Source organism: Pezoporus flaviventris, unplaced genomic scaffold (genome assembly GCF_033815535.1).
Source record: "Pezoporus flaviventris isolate CSIRO_AGI_PZ_B2104156 unplaced genomic scaffold, CSIRO_AGI_Pfla_v1 ptg000036l, whole genome shotgun sequence".
Classification (NCBI taxonomy): Eukaryota; Metazoa; Chordata; class Aves; order Psittaciformes; family Psittacidae; genus Pezoporus; species Pezoporus flaviventris.
This window is the reverse complement of record NW_026892584.1, coordinates 10,290,713-10,298,926: the sequence shown is the minus strand read 5'-3', so window position 1 is coordinate 10,298,926 and position 8,214 is coordinate 10,290,713. Positions and strand designations below refer to the sequence as shown.

Below are 8,214 nucleotides of genomic sequence, written 5' to 3'. Positions count from 1 at the left end.
CATGTTTGATAGCAGGTTCTGAAGTGGTTGTTGCTAGGGCAGCCAGAGGACTGAAGCTGCTGCCTTCAATCAGATGGCCCACTTGGGCAGGGGTGCCACTGTTCTATTCAATAACCTTTACAATGTTATTTTCTAATAACTATGTCTTTTCCGATTCCTTCAAAGCTCTTTCAGGAAACAAAATCTTTATTTTCAGGCATCCTGTTGTGTACCCTTGCTCAGGCACCTAACTTTTATCTCCTTCAAGAATCAAACTCAACCTTAGCAGCTAATAAAGTAATTTGAGGGACTACAGAACATTAACATGAGGTAATTATAAGGCAAAGACGCAAAATCAGTTTCCATGCCACCTGCGTGACCAGGATCTATCCAGCTGTGGAGTATTCTTATTTTACAGAAAGTAGCATCCACTTAAAATACACATTGAGGGTACAGCAGAGACTGTAACACATTTGTACCGTGGTGCTGAACTGGGCGCCTGCCCCAGACGTTGCAACGAGGGATGGTTGTTGCTAACAGCTTCAAGTGCAGCACGAAAGGACCTAAGAAAGAGGGGAAAAAAACAGGAAAGAGCTTATGCTTGGATGTCTAGGGCCATCTGCCACTGCAGAAGTACAATACTGGATTCTTGAAATGTAAAAATAGATCTCAAAAGAGACATGTTTTAATGAACTGAACACAAAGAAACATGGTCGAAATAAACTGAAAACAGAAGCAAGGTTCAAGGATCTGTTTGTTAAATGAACACCCAAAGCCAGAATATGTTTTTAGTGCTGGAGAATGCTGGCTGTCTGGTTTCTGCTAAAGCTTCCGTTCTCTCTTTGGGATGCATGTGGGAGAAGGAGGGGGTGAATGGAAGCCCTTGTTTGTCCTCTCTTGAGGAATCTAATTATGTATCAATTGATTTCAAAGCCTGGAATAGTAACTCTCTAGAAAACACTCGCTCGGAGACATTGTTCCAATTTTCGTCTGTTCATAATTTATTCACCTCCACTTTCAATAGGAAGGGCTCTCTCTCAGACTGATTCGCCCCCCTCAAGTTGCACAGAAAATCACAAGTTTGTGGACTTTAAAAAAACCCCAACAAAACCAAACAAAACGCGCACACACAGAGCAGCGCTGCGAGGCGAGGGAAGGAACAAAACCCGGCTCCTCCACCGCCGGGCTCACACACGCCGCTGCTGCAGCAGGCAGCCCCACCATACCAGCTGGGAACCGACTTTTTTCCCTCCCAGCCAGGGAAATAACCTTGTGCGGCAAGGAGAGCTGTGCACCCCACAACACCATTGCCCCTCTCTATGGCACTGCAGTGCGCTGAGGAATAGGGGTGCAAGGTGCAGGCTGCTGCTTGTTCCTGGTGCTCAGTGTGCAAAAAAACAAACATGCTTTGGTAGCTCCCCCCTCCAGCCCTGGTGCCACCCCATCTGCTCTAGCCAGCCTGGTTCGTGGCCATCCTGGGGCTCCCCTCTGCACCGCGGACTGCCTCCAGCCACCCCACAGTGGCCACTGTAGAGAACCCCATCCCTGGGTCACCCACGGCACACAGTATGGGGGGTGATGGACCAGACCCAGCACCCTTGTAGCCCAAAGGCAGTGTATGCGTATTTGGGGTTGGGATCCTGTTTGCTTGCAGAGGGAGGCGCATGGTGCCCTGTGTCCAGCACCACAGCCCCGCCACACCCCACCCCCACCCCTCCCCTCCCCCCCCCCCAAAAAAAAAAGAAGCAACGGCAGCGGGTCGGGCGGCTTGAATCCATCCCTCCCCCGTCCCCGAAAGCAGCCGAGCCACGAGTCTCCTGTCATTCAGCCTTCTGCCCGGCTGATCACTATGAAAAGAGCCGCCCCGGTGACAGAAACACATGAATATTGACTGCAAACAAACCCCGGGGGAGCGGCACCTGGGGGGCTGCGAGCACCGGACCCCCCCAGCCCAGAGCCCGCTGGGGACCGCACCTGCGTACGCGCACCCCCACCCGCACACTCATTGCCCCCGCCCCGAGCGAGGTTCTCCCTAGGCTTTGCAAAGCCCAGCCCAGCCCAGCCCAGCCAAGGCGGGGGGGGGGATGTCCGGCTGCCTACAGCCCCCTGGCTCTCCTCCCCCCCGTGTACCTGCCGCAGGCCGGGGAGGCGGCAGCTGAGTCTATATAGCTGGTGGGTTATAATGGGGCTGTCCCCCGGCGGGGAGGACCATAAAAGAAACACGTTTCATTTACAAGTTTCCCCCAGCTGGCCCCCGACTTTAGTCCTTATTCCCTTTCTGGAAAGAGGATGGAGGGTGATGTCTTCTACACCAGAACCCCCTCCCACCCCCCCCCCCCCCCATGTATGTACCCCAGGCCAAAATCTTCGCTTTCACTTCAAAATCCCAGTTTAAAGGCAAGAGTCATGGGGGAAGGCGGTAGGAAACAAAAGCTCTAACCCTCACGGTTTTCCATCTCTTTTTGGGCCATAGCACCCCTGATAATCCCTTTCCTCTCTACCATCCCCAGAGAAAAAAAGTCATTAATATTTGCTTTAGAAATATACTTTCAAACAAACCTGTCCGTGTCCCGTGTCCCCCCCCCCCCCCCCGGAATTAAATAAACAGCATCTGGAAGCTAATATATCACCAAAGGCCCCCCTCCTTTTATTTTTTTTCCTTCCCTATTGTTTAGGGCTAGGGCTATAAATAACGTTTCAGTTGGGTTTTATGGACGAGACACGTTTCTACGGTATCTCCCCGGCCCGTCCGCCCCCCTTATGCCTCCAGAGTGGGGTGCTGGGCAGGGGGTGCACGGGGGCCGCCCCCCCGCCAAGCCCCTATTAACCGCTTATTACAGGGGGTGGGGGCGGGGAAGGTGCAGATTTAAATGGTGTGTCGTCGTCCCCCCCTTCAAACGCAGACAATTTTGATGAGTGAGTTTTTGTCCGGATGGTTTGTAATGGTGCCTGTTTTGGGGTGTCCCGGGGGGTCCGGGAAGCTTTAATTCGCTCACAAAGGCTCATTTGCAGGTCAATGCCATGGCACACTCGCCTCTCCCCTTTGCCTAAATCTCCTTTTGTTCCTCTTCGCCTGCTCCTCATGCCAGATGGCCGCGGAAAATGCTAATTTTCTCTCTCTCTCCCCACTCCTACCCCGCCTTCCCCCCCCCCCCCCCCTTTTTTTTTTCCCTCGCATTTAATTGCGGCCCTTTGCAGATGGGGGCTGCGGAGTGTGTGCTTCATTCAAATGAGGTTTGCTTTTTGGTTTCCAGGCACGTTTCTAAAAGTCCGATCTGAGTCAGGCAGGGATTAGTTTGACAGGGAAGTGATCAGATTAAAATCCGTGCGTGAGCTCGGCCTCCTCGCTCCCTCCCTTTAAAGCTCTTCTTCCCTGCCTTGCCTACCGCTTTCCTCAGAGGAAAAAGGCAAATTTTTCTTTTTCCTGAACTGGCGCGAGCGATTTGGGATGGGAGGCAGGGACGATTTTGCCTGGATCAGACAGGATTCCACGGAAAACTCATTTTCTTGGGGCAGTGGGAAAATAAGCTTTCCTTAGCTAGCATCTTACCATCACTAGGGTCATAAAGCTGGATTTGGCATGAAAATAAGGGATCTCTCTGTTTTAAAAACTTCTTCTTGAAAAGGCAGGTGTTAGTGTTGATGGGAAGAGGGGAGTGGGTAGCACCATAGGTCTCAGGATCTGAGGGTGGGGAGGGGGACCAGGTTGTACAAAAGGGGGCACCTGTGGGTAGCTTTAACATGCAAAACCCCAGAGGGGATCCAGCCAGCTCCGAAGGTGTGGCAGTGAGGAAGAGCCACCAAAACAGATTTGGAAAAGATGCTGAGGTGTGCCTTCCTCCCCAATGTCTCCGGGGTTTCACTGGGTTTTAGTAAGATGAGCTTGTCCTGAAATGGGGTCTGTGGTTTTACAAATGCTCAAAGGTGATCACACTGAAATGCTTTATCTCAACAAGGAAAAAAGTGCCAAAAAGAGCAAAAATGATGGGATTTTTTTTCCTTCTTTAAAGCCAGTTTAGACAGTGCTTGCCGCAATTGTATGGGATGGAAGTCAGACTCCTTCCACCTTCTTTTTATTGGTGCAAATTATTAATGTGTCTCACTGCAGTGCTGCAGCTCAGCTCTGCAGGGGTAACCTTGGGGCAAAGCTGTGAGCTCAGGCTGCCCTTCTCTACACTCAAGGCTTTGTAATTTGAGGGGAGGAGAGGAGGCTGTGCTCCCCTTCTTCACCCAGTGGCAGGATGATTTTGACCCTGGGGTAGGAGGTGTGGGTTTGGCTCCTGGGTTTTCAGCTAGAAAGAGGTTATTCAAGGCAGGTCAGCCAGGTAAGCATCCCCACTGCTGTGCTGCTAATGCAGCAAGCAAGCTGCTTAATTCCTTTCCTCTCAGCCATATTTTAAGGCACTTCTGCATTTTCGTTGTCACTGGGTTCAAAAGTGCTCTCTAGAGCAAATCCCATAGCAGTAGGAAAGGCCCAAGGATCTGCCCCAGTTGCCAGTGGGGCTGGACATGGATTAGCCACCACCAAACTCTTCAACTGGACTAAGGCTGGGGGCTCTGGGGTGGGTGCAGAGGCAGAGCTGTAAGGTGGCTTCTTGTGAAATCAGAGGTGGCAATTTTACAAAGCAGCGGTAGGGAAGAGTTGCAGTCTGGGCTCACAGAGGTACACAGGCCTCTTAAAAAATGCTAAAGTCCTATTCTTATTACAGGGGAACAGGAAAAGTATATTAGTGTTAGAAAAACCCTTAAAACTATATAACAGTGAGAGACAAATTTATCAGACAGCATATCAGTTTCTGTCCAGTTGCAAATCTACACTTTCTTTTTCCTGTATGGCTTTTATTAAAGCAAGCTGCTGATGTTTCCTTGCTGATTTTAGAGCGTATCAGCCAACTGCTTTGCCTGAATTTTCCTTAGTTTTCTGGCTTAATTAAAACCAGCCTGCAAACAGTGACCCAGGTGTTAGGCATCCTGGCAAATTGCTGACAGAGACACCTGGATCCTTGTCTGCAGGCTAGGGGAGCTGCTCCCAAGCAAGCGTTGTTTGTCAGGCAGTAAAAAAAAAAAATTATATATGTATGTATTTTTATATACATATACATTTAAAACTTTTGGTTTTGAATGATCTGTATGTTGTGATTTTTGGAACATAAGAAAAACACCATGAAAAAAATCATCATGCATTGTGATTTGATTGTGCCTTAAGAGAAAAATTGCAAGCTTCAGCTTTGGGACTCAGGGGTGAGGAGGAATCAAGCAATGCCTTTGCCTATCAGGTAAGACTCTGAACTGGGGTATGTGTACGTGAATGCAGTCTGCTTTTCGCCTCTCCTTCTTGGGGAATCAGAGTTCTGGATTGAATTGATCTATTAAAAAATGAACCACTGCATTACACTGAGTGTTAGGGCTTAATAACTCATTCTCAATAATGTCTAATGTAGAACAACCATTCCCTTTGGGATAACTAGCAAAAAAAGAAAAAAGGCAAAATTACAGTAGACAAATATTTAACCCTACTTTGCCTTAAAGCTTCAGTAACTGTTTCTCTCACTTGCTCTTTTTATTTTTAATTTGGGGAAGGGCACATCCCATATATTCGGGATTTTTGTTTAAGTTACGTTTGTTTCTTTAAGAATTCAAGAACATTTATTTGCTTAAAGGCTTGCCAGTGAAAAGGCCCCAGGTCTAATCCCTTTCTGCTACACACCAACGGAACTTGGGAAACTCTTTGACTATTGACTTTTTCACGTGGAAACTGATCTGCTGAAAGTGAAAAGAAACCATTTCTTGGAGGGGGGAAGAAAAACCTCTGTGAAACTCTGTTTTGAAAAAGTTGTCGTCCTTGGCCTGTGGAGTAGCAGCAGAAGCAAAGGCTTTTTGATCCTCAGATTTGTAAACTTGTAGACATAATAATGCCATTTCTCTAGTGTTAGCAGGTGTCCTGTCTGGAAGTTGCTGCCTCAGCCTCCAGCGGAGCTGGGAATTAGAAAATTGTCTGTCTTTCCTGAACCGTGAAGTGCTGCTCTTAAATAAAGGCCAGGTCAGATGTTAAAGGGACATTCTTGTCTCCTGAAGCTGAAATAATCTACAGTCACATCGAGAAATGAAGGCATCCTCCTCCCAAAATGGTCAATCTCTTTATCTCTCATTATAGTCCACAGGGTCAAGAAAAAAAAACAACACTTCTGAGCTGATGTTTTGCAGTATTTCTCCTCAGTCTGTAATTATCCTGGTTCTGTATAGTTGAATTTCAGGGAAATATGGTAGTTAGGAGAGTTTTATTCTTTCCTTTTTTTTTTTTCCTCCCCCCTGTTGTCCTTCCTCTGATGGAACAGTTCAGTGAGCACAGAGGAAGCTACAAATATAAATTCAGTATTTGGTCTCTGCTTCTTAATAGCTCTCAAATTAAATTAAGATTTTAAAATTATTATTTAATATGGTTAAAGAGATTTTTTGCACCAACTCCTTGAAATCCTGCAGACAGGCACAAACCCAAAACCAATGAGCACATCTTGTAATTTGCAGCTAATTCCCTCTGATAAGGTGTCTTTGCAGGCTGTGGTTTATGGATGTTTGGTAACAGTGATTATTATGGAAATTACCCCTGAATCTCCTCCTGTATGCCCCTGCTGCTGCTTGGAGCTGTGCTGTCCTGTGTTGCACACATGCTAGCAAATGCAAACTGCTGCTTTTATTCATGCTATAGAAAGGCTGTGCCTGGCCAGAGGAGCACCCCAGCACAGGAGTTGTACTGACAGGGAAAAGGGGCTCCTGCTTGCAGCTGTGGGGTGTCCTCGCTGTCCCTACCATGTCCTGCTGCCCTGCTTGTACTCATTGGTGCCTCTTGCCATCCCAGCGCAAGTTAAACACATGTTCCCCCACCAATTCCCAACCCCTGTAACATCCAGTAACCTGCTGCGCTCCCTGGGCTCCTCATCGGTGCAGCACAGGACAGCAGTCCTGCCTGGCAGCCAGAGGAGAGGAGGGATGAATCTGGGAGTGCTGAAGTGGGTTTCAGGTACCACCACATCCTCTCCAAGCAGAAAAGCCTGGTCGTAGCAGCTGCAAAGTTTTGGTCTTGGCAGAAAAGGTGGACATTTTCCTCTGGAGGGATATGCATACCGACTCCGTTAGTTAGTGGGATGAAGAAACAGGTTTGGCCTAATGTGGTGCAGAAGAAAACAGAGAACCAGGTGCCAGTATTTCCAGTCCTGCTTACTCATCTGGGTGAGAGCAAAACCTGGAAAAAAAAAAGAAAGATCCAAAACTTTGGGTGCCACCAGCCAGCAGATGAGATGTTGTACAGCACCAGCAAAACTGAAGTTACGTAAACTAGAGCCACATTAGAAAATGCCTTGAATGAAGGTCTTAGGAAAAGCAAGCTTTGCGGAACCAATTATCCTAGCATGTATGAAAACAATTCATGCCCATTGTTTTCTAGATTAAACTGATGGCAATCTTGGGTCCCAGTATGTCTCAAGCTTCTTGATCTGACCCAAACAGGGAGTTTTCCTCTGTTTTTGTGTAAAAACAGATGCAATAGTGGTGGTGTATTCTTGGGGAGGGTGGTTTGGTTTTGTTTGTTTGTTTGTTTGTTTTTCGGGTGGTTTGGTTTTGTTTGTTTGTTTGTTTGTTTTTCAGGTGGCTGGTTTTCACATGCACTGGCAGAGAGTGGTGTGCAAGCGGAGCTGTGTGATCCCGTCCCTCTAATCCAGCATCGCTCAGAAATAGCCCTGATCAAAGCATCTTCCAGTTCTGAAAAACTCTTCTCCTTTCCTCTGCCATGTAGCCAGGCACAGGGGTGACTTCCTAGGCTTGCTGTGATGGCAAAGCAGTGGAGATCATGGTCTGTAGTCGAGATGCTGTGCTTGCAGGAGTCTGGGAGTTCATCTTGTCTCCCCAGTCATGGAGAGTAGGCAGTGTGAGGGCGGGACTGATGTGTGACAAGGAGTGGAAAAAAATGCGGTGAGGTGAAAAGACTTATCAAAGCTCAAGTAGTGAGCATTCTGTTAGTGTAGGGGCTTGAAAAAGCTGATTTTGACTGTTTTTTAGGTTCCTATTGTAGGTTATATCCAACAAATAGTCTAGTGTGTTTGATGAGGAGCAGGTGAGGATGAGGAAAGTCAGGGCTGCGGCTCTGCCCCCTTGTGTCTGTGCACGATGATAAAATCTTTTAATTAAATGATCGCACTGAGTGCACAGAGTGAACGGTGCTCGCTTAATGAGCAGTTGCTC

At 47.7% G+C, this 8,214-nt stretch overlaps 1 long non-coding RNA gene across 1 annotated transcript; it reads left to right on the top strand.

Annotated features, from left to right (window-relative positions):
• The first annotated feature begins 5,150 nt into the window (after positions 1-5,150).
• Positions 5,151-6,414, top strand: LOC133274749 (uncharacterized). Its single transcript, XR_009745231.1, has 2 exons — positions 5,151-5,255; positions 5,640-6,414. It is a non-coding gene; the product is annotated as an uncharacterized LOC133274749 (long non-coding RNA).
• The last annotated feature ends 1,800 nt before the right edge of the window (positions 6,415-8,214 follow it).